Here is a 26,863-nt window from a genome sequence, read left to right on the forward strand (position 1 = left end):
TTTTTTTTTATTTTACTGCCCACTTTGCTACTAAAACTAATTTTACATCTAGAATCGTTTATTGTTATTGCAAGCATAAAGGAAGCTTCTAAAACATATATGCAAGGGCGTAAATTTTCAAAGCATATTACTGAGAAAAGATTTGAGAATTAGTATTATAAGATTTAGTGGAAAACTTCAAGAAATATTTGAATAATAAAAATTAAAAATAAAAAAAAAGATATTGCATTTGGTAACCATTTGTCGGTTATTACTTCTTAATTCGAAACTTCGTTGAATGATAAACTGTTGATAGGTGTATATACATATGTAATGGGCCATATAAATATCTGTTTTAATTTGTACAAATTTTGAGTCGATAATTTATTTAGACCTGTAGGAATAATATTATAGCAAATATTCCTCAAAGTGAAAACTTCAGCGGCTTCTCTTCTTTCACTTCTTTAATTCTCCAAAAATAGAGTACTACTTTTAAGTGGATCTGAAATTACTACTCATTGGGCCAAATAGTCATATATTCTTCAACTGTTAAGCAGCTCTTCATTACTTTTCAAAGTTAGAAAATACGAAAATTCTAAACGAAACGAAATCCGTATTATATATTACCATGTACATGGCTGAAGGACAGTTGCTGACTTAAAATGTATGCCACAACATTTACCAAGCGACAATGATAATGGGTTATATTTACACACAAATTGATATACATACAAAGAGGAAGTAACTGAGGTTAAAATTATATTTTTAATCAGTCGAGCAAGATAATGAAGGTAAAGTCAAAAAAGGATAGAATAAATAATTCTGTTTTAGTGCTAGGAATCGCATTTCACAACCTCTCAGATTTGTTAGCTATAATGCTCTGCATGATACCACTTTCTTTTAAAGGACAACTTTTGATATTACCATTGTTTGGCTCGAAGATGTCATCTAAATTTGACTTCCAGGAAAGAAACCCGCAATTCCACAAAAACTTTTTTCTCTAGCACTTTCTAACTTTATCAATATCAATGTTTAATGAGAGGTCTTTAACAGCTTCTTCACCTCTATTAGGCTCATCTGTAACTCTATCGAAATGTAAGATCCTTGCCCAAATAGCCAGTACTTAGTACGAAATAAGTCAACTTCATGCTTTATCTATTTTTTCCTTAAAATTTTCCAACCAAAACGAAGTTGGAGATCCTTCACATTAACTTTTCGATATTTACAGCGTCTACCAATATGGATGACGTGATTTTGACAGCTTGTGGCGGCTATGTTTGTTTGAGGGTTTGTTACAAATTTTGTTAATGTGTTTAGAAAAGTTTGCCATATCATCATGTCACGTTTCACTTTGCTACATCACTTGGAAAATGGCCACGATTGTTACGCAAATCCACGTCCAATATATTGAAAAATCGCTCATCAAAAAAGATAAGGCTCATTTCTGGTTTAATGGAAAGGAAATGCTGTCCCCCAGACTTCAATGAAATTGACGTGGACGACCTCCACTTCAAACAAGACGATGCATTGTCTCTTGTTTCAGGCCAAACATGAACACATTTCCATCACAAACAATATTATATTCTAAGTTTCCTGAATAGATTTTTAATAAATTATTTTATCCACAAATTTAAATAAATTTCTAAGTAATTTAAATTTTTTAAATGAAATATTAACCTAAGTACAGTAATTGTGTGTATAATCAACTAGTGCTATATATATTTAAAATTGCCACCAGCCATGCAAGTATATCGACTTCCTACATTTTATATGTGTGTACGTATTTAATGACTGCTATCTAGATTTAACTCTTCAGATAACAACACCTCAGGTGTGCTGCGAACTCTTTGAATCAGTGGCATACTATTCATTGAAACTATTTTAATTACATTTTCGCTGATAAAATTCGAATGTTTTATTATTTATACTTCACTGATGGCACAGCTGAGATAAAATAAAATTGAGAGGTAGGGGATGCTGTTGTCTACTAATTCAATATACATGCTCACCTACATATATTACATTGTAGAGAGTGAAAAACATGAATATCTCTCATACACTCATATCACACTCATACATAGGCCTTTTTAAATAGGTATATCGTTGCTTATAAATAGTAAAGAGCGCTAGGCAAACATACATACGTACTTGTACAACCTAATATTCACCCTTTCTTAATATGTATAAGTATTTTTTCTAAATATATGTATGTATATAATTCATCATCTTAAAGCTTTTGATGTTATTCTTGTATTTTGTGGTCCCACATGTTGCCGCAGCAATTTGTCTAATACAATTAAGATCATTACTCAAAATCAAAATCAAACACAGCTGAGGCAGTCATTCATATATTCAGTCATTCGTTCATTCAGCCATTCATTATTGGCCAAAAACATTTGTCGTCATCACTTGCAGGCGTCATATGCATAAATACATACATATATACATATATATTAAATATTTTGTGTTTCATGTTTCTTGTTTCCATCAAAACAGCCACTGCTGTGTGGTACTTTTCCTCACTCCCTTAGCCTCGAAATTATGATTTCGTTGGCTGGGCATTATTAATTACGGTTGACATATGTATATACTGATGCCTGAAAGCTAAATGAAAATTTGAATTACAGCTGGCAAATTCAAATATCCATGTGGGAAAATCACAAAAAATTTTGTAATTTACTAGGTCATCAAGCTTCTCTCTTATGCAATTATTCGACACAACCAAATAATATTCGTGTGGTTAGATATTTTTTCATTAGGAATATTCTAAATGGTATCTGATATTAGTAGCGCTCGTAAAATTTTAGTTTCGAATCACTTTATATTTTTAAGTTAAATAAAATTTAAACTTAAGCATGAAACTTTTCGAAATTTTATTTTAAGCTTAATAACAAAATCTTCCTTCCAAATTTATTTAAAAAAAGTGAACTTTCAACATGATTTCGCTGAAATTTCGATTATGCATGATCGATTAATTTTTCTAGATCAGAAAATGACATTTATCCAATCCGCCAAATTTAGCAAAGTTATATACCCTAACTCTCTTGTCCTTATTATTATCGAACCTACCTTTTATAGTGTTATTCGTACTTTAGAATTATGACTGTTAAATATTTATTATTACTCAAAACTGTTTGTCATATTTCTATAACATGAAGAGGTATTCAAGTGATAGGCGTAAAATGATTATTGAAAGAGAATTTGTGTAACTGATTCCACTAAATTTAGGTTTCTGACTACGATAAGTAACATTTACTGTCTTCTGTCAGTTCCCGTCTAGGTAGAAGTTGCCAACCATTGGCTCGAGCTTTTAGAGAAAAAAAAAAAACAACACGGCTTTGTTTAGAAATGGAATATGAAGCACCGAAATTCTTTAATTGTTTGAATCTCATATGCCCAAAAATCTTTAAAACTACTATCTGAGTTTCAGAGCTTAATTTTCAAGATTTTAGGATCATATTACTATTTTTCATCGAAAGATATTTTAAATAGTAAATTTCTTAGGGCTGTTTTTGTGTAGGTTTTCGTTTAATACATATTAATTTTTTATGTAATTTATATTATACATGTATTTAAACTCCTGAGATCCTATGTAGTATATATATAAAAGATTAGCATGGCAAATAGAGTCAATTTAACCATGTCCGTCAATCTGTCTGTATATTCTCGAACACCTCCCTCAATTTTTGAGCTATCAATCTGAAATTTTTCATTTTCTCTTTAAAGAAATTAATTTTGTCAGAACCGCCGATATCGGACCATTATAGCATATAGCTGCCGTACAATGGCAAATGGAATGATCAAAGTCAAATCCTTCTACGGAAAACTCATTTATTTATAAGGAAATCTTCATGAAATTTGGGATATACTTGTATTGTTGTTTCAAGTGAAGCCTACAATATTCGAACATATTGTTCAGATCGGAGCACTGTAGCATATAGCCAAATCATACAGAGTGATCGACTACAATCAAGAAAAGGACCTTCTTATACCGTTTTATTCTATATGAAATACACTTCAACAAGTCAACTTTTTTCTTGCTTTTATTGATTTATGCATTATGCAGAACATTAATATGTATGAGCTTACTAATAAATATTCATGTTTGCCACGAAACTAAGGTTCAAGTACTCCCATATGTGTGCTAGTATATGCTCTTATACGATTTCGCATACACACACACAGATAGACATTAGTGTCGACACCATTTGTTTCCCGAAAATATATATGTCAAAATATTTCTAAGCCAGTAAAATTATTTATATGATTTCTAGGTGCTTATGTGCTAACAAGCCAACAAGTATGTCGACCTAACGGTATTATTTATGTTAGAGCAAACATTGCCATACAAACACACACCATACATAACTCTATTTGCCAGCTTAATTTAATCAAATTTTTCGTCAACGCTCGCAATAAATAAATTTCCACACACACACACATGGATACATACATGCACATGTATTCATCTGCAAGCAAACAACCTAACAAGCGAAGAAACAAATTAATACATTTGGTGTGAGGTTGTGCACTCGTAAAAGCAGAAAGGTGTAAATGTCATGTTATGCTCGTGTGCGGCAACACCTACACATACCTAACTAATACGTGTATAATATTATTCATAATCAATCATTGCTTTTGGCAAATTTTGTTATAATTTCTTTGGGTGGCTTTACGCTTGCAGCAAACACACACACACTTATATAAATATGCATGTAAAGCCACATTTGCTTGTTTTCTGCTATCTCATTCCCGCCCTTCGACTTTTTGTTGCTGTCACTTTGGCAATAATTAATACGCCGCAATTTGCATACATAAGATTACTTGCTTCGGTATTCATTACATGCGCTGTTGCCAGTGTGGCAAATACATTTCCGGCAAGCTTTTAGCCGCTCGCTGTGGTTGCTTGTGTGTGCGTGTGTCTAAGCAAAAAGTTGCTAACGTTGACTCATAAAACATTTGTTGCCTAAATTATTGCCGCAGAGATTTGTCGGGATATTTGGAGCTTTTTATGTGCTTTGCTTGCAGTTTATGGCGCCCTTGTGATTGTGTGTGTACGCAAGTGTGTATTGCACTTAAGTTGTTGTTGCTGTATGATTTTGTAGTTAATTGCTGTTGCTGTTTGTTTTTGTAGTTAATTGTTGTTGCTGTATGTTTTTGCTTTGTCATAATTACTTCGAACGTAAAATCCGAAATTTGCTCACATGTTCGCCAGGGCGTATGAGTGATGTTTGCAGAAGTAATTAAAAGCTTTGCCTGCAAGTGACACTTTTTGTGCTGAAAAGTAATGCAAGGATTGTTATCAAGCAAAAATAATTGTAGCTGTATTTATGATATGAAAAGAGTTTTCAGTTTAATAATTTATAATTTTTTCACTAATGTCTTATCCAGTATATTTTATATTATTTTTTTGTTTTGGTTCAAAATTTGGATAAACAAGGTCAATAACATGCCAGTAAAATTTATATAATATTACCAATAGGTTACAATTTCATCGAGCCGTCCAAATTTCTTGCTCTTGGACACCAATATGTGGTTTTCCGCTCATAGCAATTTCTTTTCATTAAGTTTCACCAAGCCACTTATGAAATATATTATTATAATGATTTATAGCTATAGATAATGAAGCTAAAATACTCTAGTTGAAAATTTTGATTTTACCACTCTCTTAAAAGTCTTAAATACCTAGCTGACTATTTCAAATACATATACTGATTTACCCCAATCACTTGGAAAAGAGCTGAAATTTTAATAAAATTGAAAAAAATCATCAGGTGAATATTTTCTTGAGTAATCTTTCATATTTAGTTAGTTGTGTGTGCTAAATATGAGCATGCCATATCTTCTGATAATTGACCTCTGCACTTGCTGAAACTTGTCCACTTCACTAACCAGTTTTCTAATAGACTAAACTGAACCTAATTTAGCATATAAGTTAACACTTTGCCTTAACATACATCGTAGTGAGACCTCCTTTGTCAACAAAAACTATTCTTAAGGGCAACACAGTTAAGGAAATTGATATATATTTGTGCAAAACCCGATATTTAATATATAAAAAAGTCATATGTCTGACAAACACCATGCTTATTGGGTAAAAGATGGACCTTCTCAGGGTTAAAATGTTTGAAGGGCAGCCATCATTTTCCAATTCCGCTGTATTTGATGCATTTCTGTATTTAAGAGACATGCATTAAAATGGTATTTTATAAGAAGCCATCCTGAGAACATTTTTCAAAACAGAGATGAATCATTAGAAACCTTTTCACTGACTACGTAGGAGTTTATTCAGCTTTCAATGACTTAAGGAATCATTAACACTGACGGTTTATTTTTATTTTTGAGAACTGCAATATAAAATTACCGTTCAATATCAATTTCTTGTTTGAAAAACTTTTTTATTTAACAAGTTATCGTCTCGAAATTTGTTATAAATTATTGCCCCTCAACAGTGCTAAAATTTTCGAATACATTGTTCCAATCGAACTACTATAGCATATATGTAGTTGCCATACAAACTGACCAACCAAAATCGAGATCGCGTATGGGAAACTTTATTATTTGCCAATATATATACAGGAACACTTCCAAGGCAATGCTCGGGTTTTCGAGAAAAAAAAACGGAGCAGTGACTGTAGCATATATCTTTCATACAAACTGAATACTCAAAGTAAAAAAAAAATATATTTATACTATTTAATGATATTTTAGAAATGCATCTGTAAAGGATATTATAGCTTTGATGCTGCCGAAGTTAATGTTCTGTAATGTCTTGTAATATACTAAATTCATATACAATTTGTTTTACTATAACAAAATTATAATTTGTTCTTTTCCTCACTCAAATGTTGCTCATACGCACAGGTGTTCCTTATTTATAATCCAACCCCATCCTTCAAAAACCTTAACCGTACAAAAAAACACACTCAAGTGTTCCTCATACGCATTGGTTTTCCAGACATTTAATCTACCCCCTTTTTTAAAAACCTTAAGTGGTAAAAAAAATTTATTACCATTTTAAAGGCAACGAAATTAATTACACTGCTTGATTAACTCTTAGATGTGCTTAATTTTGTCTTCTGCAATAAAACATTAGTCATAAGATTTAAGAATTAAATTTTTCTAAAACAAATGAATGTTGCTCATACGCCCCGACCACAATACATAGAGAATACTACTTAGGCATCTGAGCGCTTAAGTCAACTGCTGACTTACTGGCGCTCATTTGTTAAAACACAATCACTCTTACTTACACACTCGCATTAATTTACACACACATTCATATCACTGTCTCACATAGCATCAACCTCATTCATCAGCAACGCGCTTAGAAAGCAATTGCACCCATAGTAAGGGATAAGCGTTTAGGCTGCAAAACATATGCTTACGCATAAGTCAAATACCAAATGGATGACAGCACTGAAATGCAAATACACATGCTTCCCAAACTCAGTGGTAGTGGTGTTACAAGCGCAACAACAAAAGCAAGGTGGCTGCGAGAAAACTAAAAAATCGCAAGCAAAATACTTGCCGAAATGTGTGGATGTGTCAGTGTTGGCATTGCGCTAAAGTCAGTGGATTATATTTACAGCACAGCAAACGTGCTAGCAAGCATCAGCGGTGACAGTATTTCCTAGAAGGCAGTCTCTGCGTAGTCAGCACGCTGAAAAATTTAAGGTTACCATTCATTCAAGCGCAAACGCAAAGCAGCTCAAACGATAAAGCAATGCTAAGCGCACGCAAAACATATGAGTGTAAACAGCGCTACATTATTGAGAACACAAACACACACATACAAGCAACACACTTACAAGCTTACATTTGAACAAATGCCGCATCTTGGCTGGTTTGTTTGTGTGTGGCAGCAATGTTGGAGGATTTAAAAACAAGCTCAGACTGATTGATGCCACAAAAGGCACCAGCGCACGTCAGCGCACATCAAAACATATACACCGTATATACATACATACATGTAAGAGTATGCATATGCGTAAGCTCACACATTCGTTAAGCGCTCAGCTGCAATTTCCTTTGGTTGCCACCGCCGCTGTTCCTGTCAGTTGACAGATAAAAGGAATTAGAGCGAAGATGTTGTTTGGCTGTTGCTTAACCTACATCGCTATAAGCATACATATACACATATTCATATGTAGAGGCATCATATATTACCCTCTTACATTAATATAAACATTGTTTGTTGGGAATTTTCGTTGTCAAGAATGCGTGTTTGTGCTTCACACAGATATCGTGGTATGTGTTAGACATAAGTATATGTATGTTTATTGTTGTTCTTGCAACCGTTTAGTGTTTGTTTGTTTACTGAATACAGTGCGTAATCTCCAACTTTTCCTCATAAACTTTGTTCTAAATTTTATTAAGTTGTTGAAAACAAATACTTCTACTTCAAAATTCAATGTTAAAATATTTCGCTGATTTTTTTTTTATGAATTTCACAAGTTGTCTTTCTTTTTTTTTTTGCAAGATAGAAGTACCGAATAGTCGAGCAATATTCATTTCTTGGAAAAAAATACTCTCAATTGCTATTAACTGTCGGATATTGCTAACTATTAACCTTATTTTTTATTGGTACATACATATGTATTTAAAACACCTTAGATTATTATTCTTCCAACTTATATGAGCATTTAATGTACAGCCATTTTCATAATTAAATAGCTTTCCATAAATATCAATAACTCAATTAAAGACACCTAAAAACGTGAATATTCGGTTGGGCACAAATTGCAAGTGCTGGGAAGAATATAAATTCTAATTTCTTTCTATATTGCATTTTGTTATTTTTTTCCATTTGTTATTTCCTATTTGTTGAAATTGTATATTGAGCTATCTCTTGATCGATTCTAGCGGGAATACCAAACTCTGCCTCGGATTCGCTTAGGAAAGCTCCTGCCTTTGACAACTCGTCTGCTTTTTCGTTGCCGAAAATTTTCCTGTGGCCAGATCAAGTCTAGGTGGAGCTTGTCCTCTGGTGAGCTAAGTGCCTTCTTGCAGTTAAGGACTATGCTGGAATTAGACGACAAGGCCAGGAGAGCCGTCTGGCCATTCGTGTATACTGTTTACACTAAGCTGGTTTAGGATATCACTATGTTCATAGTTCTTCTGATTCCAACCACCCAATTCTTTTATTCTTATTGGTGAACATGCTGCTATTTTGTGAATATAGAAGTCTATGGGTAGTTGATGCAGGATCACATTAGGCGCGTCAGTCGGACATGACTTTATTGCACCAGTAATACCTGCACTGCTACTCTTTGTATTCCATTTAATTTCCTGATGTTGTATTGTTTCTTTAGTGCTGGCCACCATACCAGTGCTCATATGTAAGTATGCGTCTAATGACAGCCGTATACATCCACATGATTATACTAGGTTTAAGGTTCCAATACCTGCTTAAAATTGTTAGGACGGTGATACATTTCGAGGTTCCCTTCTCTTTTAAAGAAAACACACAGAAACTTTAATTTTATGGGGAATGTTTATTATCACACGAAAGAACATTTTTGGCATTTCCTTTAATGAAGGTTATTTCGTTCAAATGTTGGCCGTGGCCTCGTCTCAGATGCTTCATTCATTGAGTTTAGTTGTTGATGACTCGTTCGAGCATTTCGACTGGTAACTGCCGAATGACACATGTGATGTTATGCTTGTTACCCCTACAGAAAAAGTAGCAGTGTGATATCAGGTGTCTAATCTATAACACTGACTTTAAAAACTTCAAAAAAAATGCAGTTGAGTTGAAAACCGTAATAAGGGCATAAGCTGCTATGCCCAACTAATTTATTCGTTTTATATGTATGTATTTATAATATTTTTATTCAGAAAATTACTACAACGAATTCTTTTTCTTTCTCGTTTCAGGTAAGTTGACGTGATCAGAATAACAATTGAAAGAAACGACACCGCTTTTATAGAAAGTGTTGCATTTTAAGAGGTGTTTATCGACGAGTTAAGGAAACTCCGTGTTTGTGAGTACTGTATATTGCTAAACACCAAAATGGTCAATAAGCTTGACAGGGTGCACAAATTATAGCTAACTTATTTACAGATCTCTTCCATTTTTCACATTATAAAAGTGACCCATTTCGAGAGAGACTACAAATTTAATGGGAACTTTTTTTTATCATTCGAGGCAAGATTCTTTGGCATTTATGTTTTGAGGATTAGCTCTTTCAAATGTTGGCCGTAGCTACGCCTCAGATGGTCCATCAGTTGAGTTCAATTTTCGATGACTCGTTTGAGTCTTTCGATCTTTTGCTCCAAGGTCTGAATCCAAACGAAATTGTCCATATAAAATTTAAACTTTACATATAACAAGAAAAAGTCTAACAGTGTGATATCTTGGTATCTAAATGACCGGCACAAAACGTGGAATTATTTGCTCAATCCATTGATTGATGCGATGCCGCTTGTTGAAGTCAAATGTCGTCACCGGTTCACAAGCCACACCAATCTGTCCTTTTTTCTGGATGAAATGGTAGCTCTTGAATATCTTCTTGTTTACATACCCATTGAACCAGGAATAAGCCCTACCGCTGAACAAAATTTGGCACGAAAACGTTGCAACTTTGCAAGAGCCAACAGAGCGAAGCGATGTCGCTTAGGAAGTTCAGGCGAATTCAGTTCTTGCACAAGCTGTATTCTGTACGCTTTCAAATTAAGATCTCCACGAACAGCGCCGAATCGACTCTCCGCGATGGTCGTGTACACTCTCAGCTACGGCTGCTATATTTTCTTCATTGTATGCTGGACGTGGTCTATTTCGCCGAATATTGGCCAATACTGAAAGCTGGGTCTTAAGATGGTGTTGCGAATAGTACGCTCAGTAGGCCAATTATGTTATAAAATAATAAATATAATAAATTTGAACGATTTGTAAACGTCGCTTAGGCGTAAGTCTGCCCATGATGAAATTCCAAACAATACTGAACAAAAATAACATAGCAGCTTGATACGACTCTTAAGCAACGTAGTATCTATCGCTAAGGCTTCTTCTAATACTTTTATAGATGAGTGGAGTCATAAAATGGTTTCGGTCATCATAGTGAACCCATTTGTAGGTTCTTTCTAACTTGTGCTTTATTTATTTGTGTGTTAAGGATACGACATCTGTTCGTCCCATAATTTTGAGTAGGCCATATCGTACAAAATTAAATATTTAAATAAAAATTTTAGATATCCTTTCAGTTAAAAATACACCAAAGTAATCAAGTGCCTCTACACAAGTCTAGCGGTAGTCAGTTTTATATTCATAACGTCTTGTAACAAATCCAAAGTTTCTATATATATAAATATTTGCCGTTCGTGTATACTACAATCTTCAAAGCAGCGCTCGTGCCTTCCGAATAGTCAATTAATGGCATAGCCTGCCGTCTTGCTATATTTTTAAGGCTATTAAGAGATTTCCTAGCGATGCAAGTTAATTGAATATTAAAGCCACATTTAAGATGGGCAATTAATTAAAATTCATTAAGGAAGCATGCATGACCAGAGCAGCACACAACAACAACATAAACTGAATTACTGCTTGCCTTCGTGTCTCTTGGCTTCAGGGAGCCTCCTGAAATGTGTATGTACATACATTAGGGTGCTTCAAAAAAAAATTTTGAAATTTTTTTCCAACTCTTACCCGCAACAAAATTATTATTTTCAGAAACTTGTTCTATTCTTTATTGAAAAAATTCCAAATTTCAAATCACTATGTTTAATCGTCTAATTTTGATAATCAATTTTTGTCGAAGAAATTTCTAAAGTTTGAAAAGTGAACTTTCTTTTTGAGAAACGAAAATTAGTTGGTGAAATTTCAGTTTGAATAAAAAAATGACAATTCCTATGTTAAATGTATGGGAACCTACAAAAAACAAAACGGCGACCCTTTAGAGTTAAGCTACAGCGCCTGGCGTGAGGGAGGTTTTTGTGTTTGTCAATCACTAAAATTTGAAGGCGTAAGAGTTGAAAAAAAAATTCAAAAAAATATTTTGAAGCACCCTAATGTATATGCATATATATATTGTAAGTATGTGTTTGTCCACGCATGTGCGTGATTGTTCTTAGGGTCAAGCGAATTTATAATAATATTTTGTTGTAATACGTAGTATAGGACACACATTATCTGCCACATAAAATTTTTGACGCACCGTTAATTTTCGCATTTTGTGACGGCATTTCATTATATACCCTTTTAATGAACTGACAGCGATTGTTTTTGTAAATTTTATTATATTTTTATACAGCCTATAATGCTCTCGCCCACTGCCCTTTCACTTCCGCATAACCTTCGTGACTGATTTGTGTTTATTCTCGCATATTTTCCTACTTTATTCGCTCAACATTTCCCCGCTTCGGCTGTGTGACGCAGAATACGGTAAAAATGAGTTGGCAAAGGTCTACCTGAGCTCGCGTGTTGCATGCTGCACGTGCTCTTTTCGTTGTTTGGCTGCTTGGCGGCACAAAGTTGGCGCTTGTGAGCATTCCTTTTGTTGCTCTGCTTCTTTTCTCCGCATATTTTACGCTTCCTGCTGCCATCATGTATAGTTGTTGTTGTTATTTACCTGCCTGTGCTGTTTGCGCATTTATTTGGCTGCTTTGGTAATAAATTTTAATGCACACCGTGACTCCTATGTGGTCCCGAAAGCAACAACAATCAGAAGAATAACAAAAACAAGAACATCATGGGCACCTTAGTCACACAGTCAGTCAGTCACTGCGTCAGCTAGTGACTTGGTTTTAGCTTGGCAGCATCTCAGCGCTTTTATTTTCTGTGGCGTCACTTTCTGTTTGTTTTTGTTGCTTTTGCGTTGGGTTTCTGTTCGTTCGCTAGCCGCCGCTGCTAAATTTATTATTATTATGTGAATTTTATGCATGAACTTGTGCGCGCATTTAATTAAATTTTATGAGCATTTTTCGGCAAATAAAAGCAAAGGTTTTTATTGTTTGAATTATGAGCGCACGCAGACTCACGAACACACACACACAGCCTAACATTAATGCATATGTGCATGAATTACGTTGCGATGCGCCTCTTTGGCCAGCTCACGCTCTGTTTTGCTCCCAGTGTTCGCTCTCGCATTCACCTGGTTCACCGTGTCGGTAGAAAAACCCGTTAAAAGATTCACAGAACAAAAGCATTAAAAATTTGGCTGAATACATGTTGGCACTCGCGGAAGTGGAAATTTGTTTATTTTGTTTTCATTTCCCTTTGGGGATAATACTTCGTGTTTTTTAGGTCCGGGTCGGCACCTTTTCACACACAATAAAAATAAAAAAATTGAATATTTAAATCCAATTCCAAGAAGACGAGTTTTGCATTTCTTTGTTGGTTTTTTGTTAACGTGCGTTGTCTATTGGAAAGTTTAAAGGACCTTAAATTTAGAATAAAATATGAGTTGAAATATACTATAATTATTTTTATTCTTTTTTTCCAACACTCCGCATAAGTGCTGAAAATTTCGTAATATCTCAAACATGCTCTAACTGCGTGAATGTACCATGTGATGATTTTGGGTTGGAAGAAAGGACCTGGGACAGCCAAAAGAGTTTGCAGATGAGAACCTGCAAGTATTACGCTATCAAGACTCTTTCCAAGTGCTCTCAAAATTTTTGAGATTCACGCAAGAAGCAATTTTAAACCATTTAAAAGCTCACAGATATATTCAAAAGCAAATTAATGGGATGACCTATGAATAGAAGCCTTGCATGCCATAAATATGGTTTGAACAGTCCAAGAAGAAGTTGCTTTTACTGCGAGTTGAGATCAACCTGATTATTTACAATCCAAATCGTAAAAAATAAAATGTAAAATCCAGCTATCCAACCAAATCAACAGCGAAGCCTAATATCTCATTGCTTGGTGGCATTAGAAGGGCTTCTGTATTATGAGCTTCAAAAAACGATTGAAACTACTAATACGATACGCTATCTATGTGTAAATAGAAAAATATTTAAGTGGTTTCTAACGCACCTCAGTCGTTAGGAGGTCGATTATGATACTACCGGGAGTATTTTAATCGATTTTGGAAGCTCATGATACAGAAGCCCATCTGATCTCCTCACTTTGTTGTCGCAACTCTGAACCATCATTACCAAAGTTTTAGCTATGTAACCACCAAGGCACCATAAGGAAACACTCAACCGATGGGTTGCCATGTTTTTTGCATAGAAAATATTCTACAGTCGCTTCTCTTCTACCTCTTAAACGCTTCTACAATAGTCATTGTATGGTGTTTCCAGTCTGTTCTGTCAATTAAGGAGCTATACCAGTGTAACCCAAAAAAATTAGCGATTTTCGTGAATATTTTTAAAAGACAGGACTCAATAGAATGTTTCAAAGTTCTTTGAACATAATAATTTTTTTTACAAAAATATTGGAAAATAACGCAGTTATGTGCTGTTTTCGGAAGTGCCAAAATATATTCGCAACTGCTGATATAATTCCGGCCGAATGATTAGCTGAAACAAAAAAGTCAAAAAATTTATTAAAGTTGAAGATATATTCTATACAATGACCTCCGATTTTCGAAAAATATCAAAAAATTAACAAAATGGCGTAGTTGTGAAAAAATTGTTGTTTTTAGGTTAAAAAATGGTCGTGGTTTTAATGCCAAATTGACAATTTTCAACCAGTTAAAAAGGTCGTAGGTCATTATATAGTAAATATATTCAGGAATACCCAGTTTCAATTTTGTTTTCAATTTGTCGATTAGTCAATTTCTCGTTGAGTTATGACGCCAGAAGTTTCGAAAAATGTCGCTTGCGAGCGGTCGCTCTTTAGATCACTGCCATTAAAAAACTATTCAAGATACACTCTTGCCGATTTTAAAGAATATTTCTGATAATAAAAACTATCGAAAAAGTAAAAAAATCGATTTTTTGAAAGTGTCACACTGGCATAGTCCCTTAACTTTTTAGTACTCACGAATATACGATACTCATTACAAAGACATAAAGAACATACATCCATACAGACCGCAGCTGTATGATATATAGACATGTCAAATTTCTTTAAGATATCTTGCCATATGAAAAAGTTTTCCATGCAGGGACCGGAATCAAGTCCTCGTTTAGTTGTATGAACAGCTCCTTAGGTAGAGAAGAACGTATAAAAATTTCAAATCGATATATTAAAACTGAGGGCCTGATTATTTATGTATACATTTTTTGGGTCTTTATCGTCTCCTTCTGGATGTTGCAACCATGCGGCAAACTTAATATACCTTCCACAAGGTATAAACATTCATTTAAATTATTAATCCAGCCGTGTGATATTGCGAAAACTGAAAAAAGTTTTCCTTTAAATTTCGAAATCAAATTCTTTTAACCCTAAACCGAAATAATTCACACAAATTTCACCAAAATTGCTTTCACATGAAATATGAAACTTTAGAGTAAAACGAATTTAGAAATATTTCCTTCTTTAAAATATTTTAAGTTACAAAACCGCACTTTGTTATTGGACAGAGGCAAGCAATTTACTCTGCTTACCCAAGATTTACATTCCGTAATTGAAAAATGTGTAATAAAATGCTTCACTTCACCACTTCACACACACACACACACAAGTAAAGCACTGCACACATTTATATAAAATAATTCAACTCAAAAATCAGAGACAATTTGGCTACATTGTAATGCCTGAGTTCAGCAATATTTTGTAAAGAGACTGCAAAATATTCTACTTGCAACGATAATCAAAGAGAAGCACATGGCTTCAACTTACATGCCACACCATAAATAGTATGTAAGTGTGCGCTTAGTGTGTGAAAAAAATTGTTGACAATAAATTCAAGCATTTGCCTAAACTGGAGGCCACCTACTATAAATAAAGTGCCAATCGAACGAACAAAAATGTGATTTTGACTTGTGAATTCGGTACGTGTGTGTGCATAAATGGTGCAGCGGTCGAACATGTGCCTTACTGCTAGTGACACAGAGTGTCAATATTGCCTGCCTCGTTGTCCAATTAGACATGGCATACTGGGTGGTGAGCACCTACAAACGTACATAAGTGATTTACTCAGTTTTGTTACCTGACTGACACGAAACGCCTTTCCCGCCCTCTCAGCTCGGTCCGCATATAAATTTTGTGTAGAAAATACATTTACAGCACATTTATTGCCTCGGAAATGGTTTAGTGTGCCATTAGACATACAAACATGCAGTCGTGCACACCCACAGTTGGTGAGTGAATATTTATTAGGTGCCCGAACATGACCAACCCTAACGATTTGTTGTTGATGTGATGTAAAATCTTGTAAACAAAATAAACTAAAATTATTTATTAAAGCAACAACTATGCCACAATGGGGGAAAACAAATTTTTGTAGTGAAAAACACTAAAGCAGTGTTGTTGCTGTTTTTATTGTGTTTGCGCAGGACTACAAGTAATAATAACAATGCTAAAACTATGACAATAGAGCGCACAATAAAAACAATAATATTTTGTGGGTGGTGCAGAGTGGTCAAGCTGTTTGTTGTTCTACCAATATAAGAGAATAGAGGAATTCAAAGCTGTAGTTATTTTATTTAGGATGGAAATTCTAACAGTGGCGCTGAAAAATTTCTATTGATGCAATTTTATATGTACATACATATATTTATATATCAGTTTATAAAATTTGTACAGACCTTAAAATAAAATACATCACTATTGAAGCCAATTGCGTGGATAATGGCTAAGCTATGTTGACCTGATTGTCATTGCTACACTTTGGGGATAACAGTAGATAAATAAATATATTGGTTGAAAAGAGAACTCTGAAATATTCAAATATGTTGGCACTACCAAGGAATTCCATTCAAAATTTAATTATTTAACAAAAAGTTTCACAACATTATGTGATGAATGTGATTGATGGATTTATATTTATTTTAAACCAAAACGTGTTTTTTTTGATTCCATTTTGATCGAATTTCATATGCACATATATATTTGATTTATTTAATTTACCTATACACATACATATTTTTTCGAACGAGCATCATCAATATAAAACCTAAGTATGCTTTGCCATATGTTCTGTTACAAGTTCAGAGCGTCATAAAAATTAAATTATTATACATTTTTTAATAAAGTTAATTCTATTAAATAATGCAAATATTAAATGAGCGATATACATAATTTTATTCGAAATAACCACCTTTTGCTTTTACATAAGCCCCCAAACGGTTCGGCCATTGATGTAGTGTAGCAGTTTCTATTCGTATTGACGACGCTGTTCGAATTAAAGTTTTCTTGAAACTCTCTGAACTCCTGTATGGTATTCGATAGGCCATGCTATTTGATTTTAATCACAAGCGGTAATCCAATGGGGTAAAATTTCAACTTCCAGATGGCCAATCACCTGCCGCACTGAAACCAGGAACATTCCTTTTAAGCCACTGCTGAGTGGTTCTTTCCCGGTGCGCTGGAACAAAATTTTACTGCTCTTTATCGAAAAGAGTATTGTTTAACTACTACGCTTTTAAAATCAACCCGTTGCTGTATATTTTTTCCTAAGTTTTAATCGCTTTTTCACACAAGAGTTCCTATAAAGCCATTGCAACAGTTGTATGTTGAATCCTTGAAATAACACTTTTTGCGTCTTTGGTAGTTTTTGTTGTCTTGCTCATTAAAAATTTCTTCAAAAGTGAAGATTTTTTCATCTGTATAAAAAGTCATAGTCGAGTCGCGTGTCACTGAAGAAATCGCTTTTCTGTATCTGTTTCGCTATAATCGTGTAAGCGGTGGAGTATACAAGATAATATAACTGTTTAGTTTACTTTATACCAAGCGCTTCCTAGAAGACAAGTAGTTGACCGTTGGTAGGCTTCGATGTGTAGATCAACTCGAAAAAGTCTGAACAATGAACTGTTCGATATAACCATTCCCTTGACAGAATCTTTCTGTTTTCTAGGAGTTCTGTGATTTTTTTCTTCGCGAACAGTTTTCTGGCTAAATTGTTGCGCTTAACCGATATTGGCCCGAAGAACTTTGATCCATTACCGGTAATGAAAGTTCATATTGAAAAAATTCTTACAAAAAAATATTTTTCAAGAATAATATCGATAATCGTTCAAAATATTTCCGAGAATTATCACTGAATTGTTTTCTAAATTTGCACAATTTTAAATTAACGGGTCACATGGGTTTACGGGTTTCAAAAAATCGATTTTTTTTATTATCTTATTAAATTTTACAACATCTCTAGAATATTGTCCTCAATTTTCAAATTTATCTGAGTTATAGTGTCGGAGACACAGCCTTGAGAACTTGTGCGCTCGAGCCTTGCTAGGCTAATTGCGCCGTCTTTAAACGCGTTTTTCTTGAAACTGTGTTTTCGAAGTCGGTCGGCAAGATTTTTCGAGAACTACTCACCCGATCTTAATTAAATTTTCACAGGCCTTTGAGATACAATTTTTAAAAACTTGGACGAAGGATTTTTTGAATTACAACTATTTTTAGAAAAAAATGTCTGCCAAAAATCCAATTTTAAGTTTTTTTCCTTCGTCCAAGTTCTGAGATAAGGTTTTAACTAAAACATGTGTTTTTTGACTTTAGATGATTCTGTAAGAATTTATCCTACCAACGCGGGCGTATCTTTTTGCCGAGAGGCTACATGGCTATGCAATGAGCCGAGTTTAAACATTTTTTTTCCAAACTATTTAATATTTTTTTTAAGAAAAAATTATTGAAAAAATACAAATAAAGGAATCCCATGTAACCCTTTAAGAAACTAGATATTGTTACATTATACATTAATATTGAAACAATATTGTTTAAGATTCTTCACTTGCTTAGTAGAAATGAAGGGATTTCACTTCAAATTGGGAATCAATCATTTGATATATTTAATATGTTATTGTAAATCATCTTCAAATAAGGTAATTTTAAGTTAATAGCTGTCAATTTCTTATGTCAGCTAAGAATCTGATTTTATACACTCTTGTTCTCTCCGTTAGGATGACCTTCAGTTTCCTCAACTATTTTTTAGATCGCGAGTGGAAGCTTCTTTGTAACCTCTAGATTCTCACTGAATGCTTTATAATCTTACGATAAATAAGACTTCTACAATCACTCTCTGAAAATTTTGTATGGATCTGAATCTGCAAATTAAGAAAACCCAAATAAATTTAAGCTATGACATTCTTTCTTAGAAAAATGTGCTCTCAACTTCCTTTCAGATCCTAGTGTGTCACTGACCTAGAATAACTCCCAATATATAATAATTATTTATAGTGTTTTATTGTCTTGTAACGAAAACGCGCTACAAATTTTGACAATCTCAGTAATCTGTTTCTAAAACAAAATATTCAGAAATTCCTTTGCTTTTAAACTCAAAAGAGGAACTCCGTAGTGCTGCTATCTAAGGCGCAACTCCACAGCTACTCCCTGCAGTATTAGCTAAAATATATACACTTGTTATTGTTGTTGTTAGTAGCCTTAAAGTTCGCCTGAGGCATGATAATAGCAATGTCCTCTTGCGCCACAAAACTCAATTTATTTATATACTAACTCAACGCAGGCGAAGTCCATGGGCACAAACACGTGCTTCACATGTCACTTTGCAATGCATATGCACCCATACATATGTAGGTATATGTGTGTATGTGTCTTTACACAGCTTAAAGTTTTATAACATATTATGGAGTTGAATTGTTGAACTGCAGTAAAAACGGCAGCCGGAAATGAAGGAATGAATAAGCGAGCACCATATAACTTCGCATGAGCACACACACACATGTGCATATATAAAGTTATATTTGTATATGTATGTACTCCTATGTATACGTATATATATGTATGTATATGTAGATATATAGCCAAGCATATGCACCTGCATGCATTTATATACTCAATTTATTTGTGGCAATTTACTGGCAGGTTACACATACGTTGCTACGTATGTTGTTGCATGCATATTAAGGCAGACGAAGTTAGCTTGCGTCGTCGTTTTTGTTGTTGTGCAAAGTTTTTGTCATAAAATGCAAATGAAACGTGTTCAACTTGCTGGGAATCGCAATAGCATGGACTGCAAGTGGCGCATAGCCATGCCAAATTTAACGCGATAACGGTGCACTGACAAATATGTAGAGTAAATATATATATAAACGTGTGCTCATACATGTAAATTTCTACTTCACGTATTCAAATGTTTTTGGATGTGTGCAGACTGGGTATCCCGTTTGGTTTAATGACTTTTACGTTGACTTGGACACAAATACCTATGCTTACACATACACAAGCACCTTCATATGCATATTTCTCATATGTAGGTATATTTAAGCGTAAAGTCCCCCACAAACATATTTCTAGTTTTATATATGGACCTCACAGGTGCCCATTGCTTTGCTGTTGAAAGTAGTTGCAGCTTAGTTTATGTTAGTCTCGTTGAGCTGCTTTTAAAATGCAGTTTCTGCTGACTAATTTGAACAAATTAGTTCGAATGGCAGTTTGTTGAAATGCAATTTGTAAAGCTAATTTGCTATGGGTTTTTGTTCATTTTTAACACATGCTTATATGTATCTAAACCACTGTGTCAATATTTTATACTTTTGCAGACAAAGAAAGTATTTTTTTCTTTGTGGATGACAAAAGTGGGATTTGTTTTAATAATGATGATTAATTGCAACATGGCAGGACTAGTAAAAAGGAATTCACTATTTTTTCAATGGAGAATTTTATTAATTTTTATCTCGTGTTGTACACTTAAGTGGGATTGCATATCAGCTATGGCCGTTCCCAAGGCAGTCTTAGACTTGAACTTGGATTTTTAACCAGCCAAGGACAACTAACTCCGCACCATTCTTCGAAATTGCTTCAAGAATATTTTTTGCCGCTACAACTACAACAATAACATCAGCTAAGACATAAGCAACTTAAAATTTTCTGCTAAAAAATACTCAAACAATTTTGTGATTGTTTGACACAGTATGCTTTGAGCACAAGTGAAAGATGGACACCAGAAAACTTTATGCTTACGTCTTTTGTTCAAGGAAATCCACCACTGTTTGCAATGCACATGCTTCCATGCATAGGTATAGATGTACATATATGCGTTTATTTTTCCATATTATTTTCACTAACAAATTCACTTGCTATTATTCTATAATATTCGTAAGATAGATGCTACTAGTCGACAACCTTTACACAATATTCGTCATCCTACATCACACAATTATGGTATCTACGATAGCTGCGCTTATAACTAAGAAGACGTGTACTTCAGCGTTGATGAAAAGCCTAATCTTTGTGTATCATATGTGAACTTGACATTTCTTCCCACTACTGTCTGAAAATTTTTCACAAAATAGTGAGTACTGCTTGACACCTGCTCGTTAGATCGACTGGAAGATCGACAGTTTCAGAGGCCTATCTTTCTGCTACTAAGAGGGCTTTACAGGTTAGCTACTGGATGTCATTGAACATACAAATATCTATTCAAAGCTGATAATGTTTCAATATTATTCTATGCTTCAGGTACACGAAAACAATATGAGATGCATTTTAATATAATACTAAGAGAACTATTATATATGCCTCTTTTCACAGTACATTGAAAATATTCGGTTCCTTTTTATATGTGATAAATATGCGCAACGAAATGTTTGTATTCTTATTTGAAATATTTAGATAACCTTCTAAAAACATTCACCACCAAAAATCTTTACTTTTAATTTTCAAACAAATTGTGTTGCTTTGCCACGAAGTGTTATCGAATATAATATAACGGAGGTCTGAGTATTGGTTTAAGGACTTTACATTGTTAATACTCGTACTAGGTTCACAAAAATATACATGAAATCACCATTAGGTCATACTTTCAAATTTTACTAATTTCTTATATACTTAATCTAATTCCAACCAGACGTTGTCAAGATCAACTTCTGCCAATTGCGCCCATAAAAAGTTGCTTACCATCGATCTTTACCGCTCTCCATCGACAGTAACGGTGTCACCAGCTTAATTTTGGAAAGAAGGCCCGATGATTACAATTGACCAAAAACTATTCCAAACTGTTAATTTAAGTGAATGTAATAATTTGTGGATTTTATTCGCACCAGAATCAACAAATTTCTTTATTTATCACACCACTCAGATAAAAGAGAGCTTCTTCGGAGGAGATGATTTTCTTAAAAACAGCGTTATCGTTTTCATGTTGTTCCAAGGCAAAATCAGCAAATTCGCTATGTTTACGGTGATCCAAGGGCTTCAGTTCTTTGGTGAAAACAATTTTATATGGATGCAATTCTAAATCCTTTCTCAAAATCACTCAGGTTGTGGGTTTAGAGGATTCCAATTCTTGAGAACGTCTTGGAGGCGACAAATTGCCTTTCAGCAACACTTGCCTGAAAAGCAGCAGTATTTTCATTATTTTGAGCGGTTCTTTGTCTTATAGGCACTTGAACATTATGTAAAGACAATGTACGATCAAAATTTTCAACAGCTCGAAGAAAGCCGAGCACAGGTGGACGATTATTATGACTATAAACTGGCAAAGCGCACGAAAAGTTGAATTCGCAGAACGATTATTTTGATAATATAATTTAATAATTTGTAAACGTTCTTAGGTATATCTTTCAAAGATGAAATTATAAACATTACCGACGTATTAAAAATGTCCGGAATGACACTTAGAAATCATATCATCCTCATTGGAAAATCCAGTATTATTATAGGAAATGCATATTAATATTTTCAAAGGTTGTACCATATTACCCATATTAGCGCTGAAGATGACGAATGCAGCGTACATTTAAAAGCGGCTGCAGAAAATATAAGAAAGTTCCAAAACATCCTTTAGGATGATTATAAATTTAAACCGAACAAAACTGCGGACACTCTAAATAAAAAGATAACCAAAAATATATAATAATATACTAAGGAATATATTCATCAATATTTAATTACAATATTATCTAAAAGAGGCTGCGAAAAATATATGCAAACGAAAGCCGTGAATAGATTGTTGACAGCTTTTGGCCTTATAATTTCATGACTCAAGTAAAACTATGTGACAAATCGCCAATTTATTGTAAATATTTATTTGTTTTAATAATATTTAAATTTAATACGAATTATTGTTTGAAATAGTAATTGCTTTTACTATAAAATTGTGGTATTCACGTCTGTATTAAGTAGTTATTTTTAGAGTCCGAGCCCGTCGCCGTAAGTTTGGCTACGCACTCTACAGTTTGTTGTACAAATTTAAACATTTAGCCGCAGCGTATGGCTACGAAGAAACCTTTTGCCCTTTTTCTATGGTTATTGTCTGCTTGTCCACATATTTCTATGTTGATTGTAACAAAAATTTCTTTTATAAAAAATGTGAGAATTATTAGTAATATTTATTTAAATAATAATACCTTTTAAAAATAAGTTTCATATTTTGTCTCAAATTTTTTCATAAATCATAAACTTAATTTGTTATAATTTTTCAAATTTTTTTTTATTGAAAAGGCTGAATAAAAGTGTATATCAAATGAATATATGCATGGTAATGCTATTTATACACCACAGTTATTTAGAATAACCCTTAATTTAAGTACAAATTAAATATTAAATAACATGCTAAGTATGAAATAATTTATAATAAATTATTATATTAAAAAACTTTTGTTTTAATTATATTACTAAACGAAGGGTGAGTAAAAAGTGGTACCTTGCAAAAATTTCTTTTTCAATAAACCGTGTCTGCATTTTTCACAATTTTTATTCAACCCCACTCAATTCCCGTTCGTTTGACACCAAAATCATCGAATACGGTTAAGATTTGCCTAAATTGCAAAACAAAAATTATTTCTGGTCATTCTATACCACCCAATTGACGATGTCTGCATTTTTCATAATTTTTTACAATTTTATTCAACCCCACTCAATTTCCCTTCGTTTGACACCAAAATCTTCAAAATTGTTTAAGATTTGCCGAAATTATAAGAAAAATTCACTTCTGGTCACTCTACACTGTTCAATAATTATTTCCATAGATTTCCTCAATTTTATTCAGCTCCACTCAATTTCCTTTCATTTGACACCAAAATCTTCAAAATCGGTTAAGATTTGCTGAAATTATAAGAAAAATTCACTTCTGGTCACTCTATACTGTTCAATAATTATTTTTCACAACTTTTCTCAATTTTATTCAACCCCACTCAATTCTCTTTCATTTGACACCAAAATCATCAAAATCGGCTAAGATTTACGAAAACTGCAAAAAAATCACTTCTGGTCACTCTATGCCATTTAATAATTATTTTCCATAGTTTGCCTCAATTTTATTCAACCCCACTCAATTCCCCTTCGTTTGACACCAAAATCGTTAAAATCGGTTAAGATTTGCCGAAATTATAAGAAAAATTCACTTCTGGTCACCCTATACTGTTCAATAATTATTTTTCACAACTTTTCTCAATTTTATTCAACCCCACTCAATTCCATTTCATTTGACACCAAAATCATGAAGATCGGCTAAGATTTACGAAAACTGCAAAAAAATCACTTCTGGTCACTCTGCCGCGTTTCCTCGATTTTTGTCAATTTCGCCAACCTCAAATTACACCAGGCACCCAGAATCGCCCAGTAGGTAGCTGCCGCAAAAATAAAAAAAATTTTGTAGCATACCCCAAAGGCGCTCTCTCAACTTCCTTGAATACCGGATATTGCAATGCATTCGGTTAATTGGGTATATCTTTGGTAAAACTCAACCGATTTCGAAAATTTTTGCGGCAAACGAAAGGTGGACGCTTTTAGCAAATAGTAATACGATGCATTTACTTTCACATAATATAGACACATGGCAATTAAGCTAAAAGTATTTGGTTATAAAAACTACGCTGGTACAAAATTGTGGAGGTTTGGAATGTTGTGTTGTAGCAGATTTTACTTATAAAGGGTATCACAATGGTTCAGGAGTATGAAGAACCTTTCATCTTGTTTTACAAATGTTAAATTAGTAGTTTTGATCGTAGAGTGGTTTTGTCACCTTTCATTCAAGATATTTCTTTTATTTGTGATTCGTTAACACTGAATAGCAACTGATTTTATTGCTGCACATCTGACCTTTCATTTGGTGCCCGAATGACCGCAATCGGTTGCGAATTACAGAAGTTATTCCTGTAAACGTCCCAGGATCCTTTACATCCGGTTGTCCTGCACCTGCCGGTAAGGCAGTTAACACCGGATATTGCATTGCATTCGATTAATTGGGTATATCTTTTGTAAAACTCAACCGATTTCGAAAATTTTTGCGGCAAACGAAAGGTGGACGCTTTTAGCAAATAGTACTACGATGCATTTACTTTCACATAATATAGACACATGGTAATTAAGCAAAAAGTATTTGGTTATAAAAAGTACCCTGGCGCAGAGTTTTGGAAGTATGAAAGGTTGTGTTGTAGCAGATTTTACTTATAAAGGGTATTACAATGGTTCAGGAGTATGAAGAACCTTTCATCTTGTTTTACAAATGTAAAATTAGTAATTTTGATCATAGAGCGGCTTTCTCACGTTTCATTTAAAATATTTCTTTTATTTGTGATTCGTTAACATTGTGTAGCGAATAATTTTAATGCTGCACGTCTGCCCTTTCATTTGGTGCCCGAATGACCGTAATCGGTTGCGAATTACAGAAGTTATTCCTGTAAACGTCCAGCATCCTTTACATCCGGTTGTCCTGCAGCTGCCGGTAAGGCAGTTAGCATTTGCGCCTTTTGGATAGGCTACAGAAATTTAATTTTTTTGCGGCAGCTACCTACTGGGCGATTCTGGGTGCCTGGTGTAATTTGAGGTTTGCGAAATTGACAAAAATCGAGGAAACGCGGCAGAGTGACCAGAAGTTATTTTTTTGCAGATTTCGTAAATCTTAGCCGATTTTGATGATTTTGGTGTCAAATGAAAGGGAATTGAGTGGGGTTGAAGAAAATTGAGGAAAATTGTGAAAAATAATTATTGAACAGTATAGAGTGACCAGAAGTGAATTTTTCTTATAATTTCGGCAAATCTTAGCCGATTTTGATGATTTTGGTGTCAAATGAAAGGGAATTGAGTGGGGTTGAAGAAAATCGAGGAAAACTGTGGAAAATAATTATTGAATGGCATAGAGTGACCAGAAGTGATTTTTTTGCAGTTTTCGTAAATCTTAGCCGTTTTTGATGATTTTGGTGTCAAATGAAAGGGATTTGAGTGGGGTTGAAGAAAATTGAGAAAAGTTGTGAAAAATAATTATTGAACAGTATAGAGTGACCAGAAGTGATTTTTTCTTATAATTTCGGCAAATCTTAACCGATTTTAACGATTTTGGTGTCAAACGAAGGGGAATTGAGTGGGGTTGAAGAAAATTGAGGAAATCTATGGAAAATAATTATTGAATGGCATAGAGTGACCAGAAGTGATTTTTTTGCAGTTTTCGTAAATCTTAGCCGATCTTCATGATTTTGGTGTCAAATGAAAGGGAATTGAGTGGGGTTGAAGAAAATCGAGGAAAACTATGGAAAATAATTATTGAGTGGTATAGGGTGACCAGAAGTGAATTTTTCTTATAATTTCGGCAAATCTTAACCGATTTTAACGATTTTGGTGTCAAACGAAGGGAAATTGAGTGGGGTTGAAGAAAATCGAGGAAAACTATGGAACAAAATTATTGAATGGTATAGAGTCACCAGAAGTGATTTTTTTTTGCAATTTCGGCAAATCTTAACCGATTTTGAGGATTTTGGTGTCAAACGAAAGAGAATTGAGTGGGGTTGAATAAAATTGCGAAAAACTATTGAAAATGCAGACACGGTTAATTGAATGGTATAGAGTGATCAGAACTGATTTTTTTTGCAATTTCGCAAATCCTAAGCGATTTTAATGATTTTGGTGTCAAACGAAAGAAAATTGACTGGGGTTGAA

At 33.9% G+C, this 26,863-nt stretch overlaps 2 protein-coding genes across 2 annotated transcripts in view; both read left to right on the top strand.

The window, feature by feature from the left end:
* The window catches only part of LOC120773727 (netrin-A-like), a 610,257-nt gene that overhangs the window by 196,641 nt on the left and 386,753 nt on the right, over positions 1 to 26,863 (top strand). The window lies entirely within an intron of this gene.
* The window catches only part of LOC120776076 (netrin-B), a 243,434-nt gene that overhangs the window by 149,836 nt on the left and 66,735 nt on the right, over positions 1 to 26,863 (top strand). The gene's annotated exons all lie outside the window — the stretch shown is intronic.

Source organism: Bactrocera tryoni, chromosome 4 (genome assembly GCF_016617805.1).
Source record: "Bactrocera tryoni isolate S06 chromosome 4, CSIRO_BtryS06_freeze2, whole genome shotgun sequence".
In the NCBI taxonomy this organism is placed as follows: Eukaryota; Metazoa; Arthropoda; class Insecta; order Diptera; family Tephritidae; genus Bactrocera; species Bactrocera tryoni.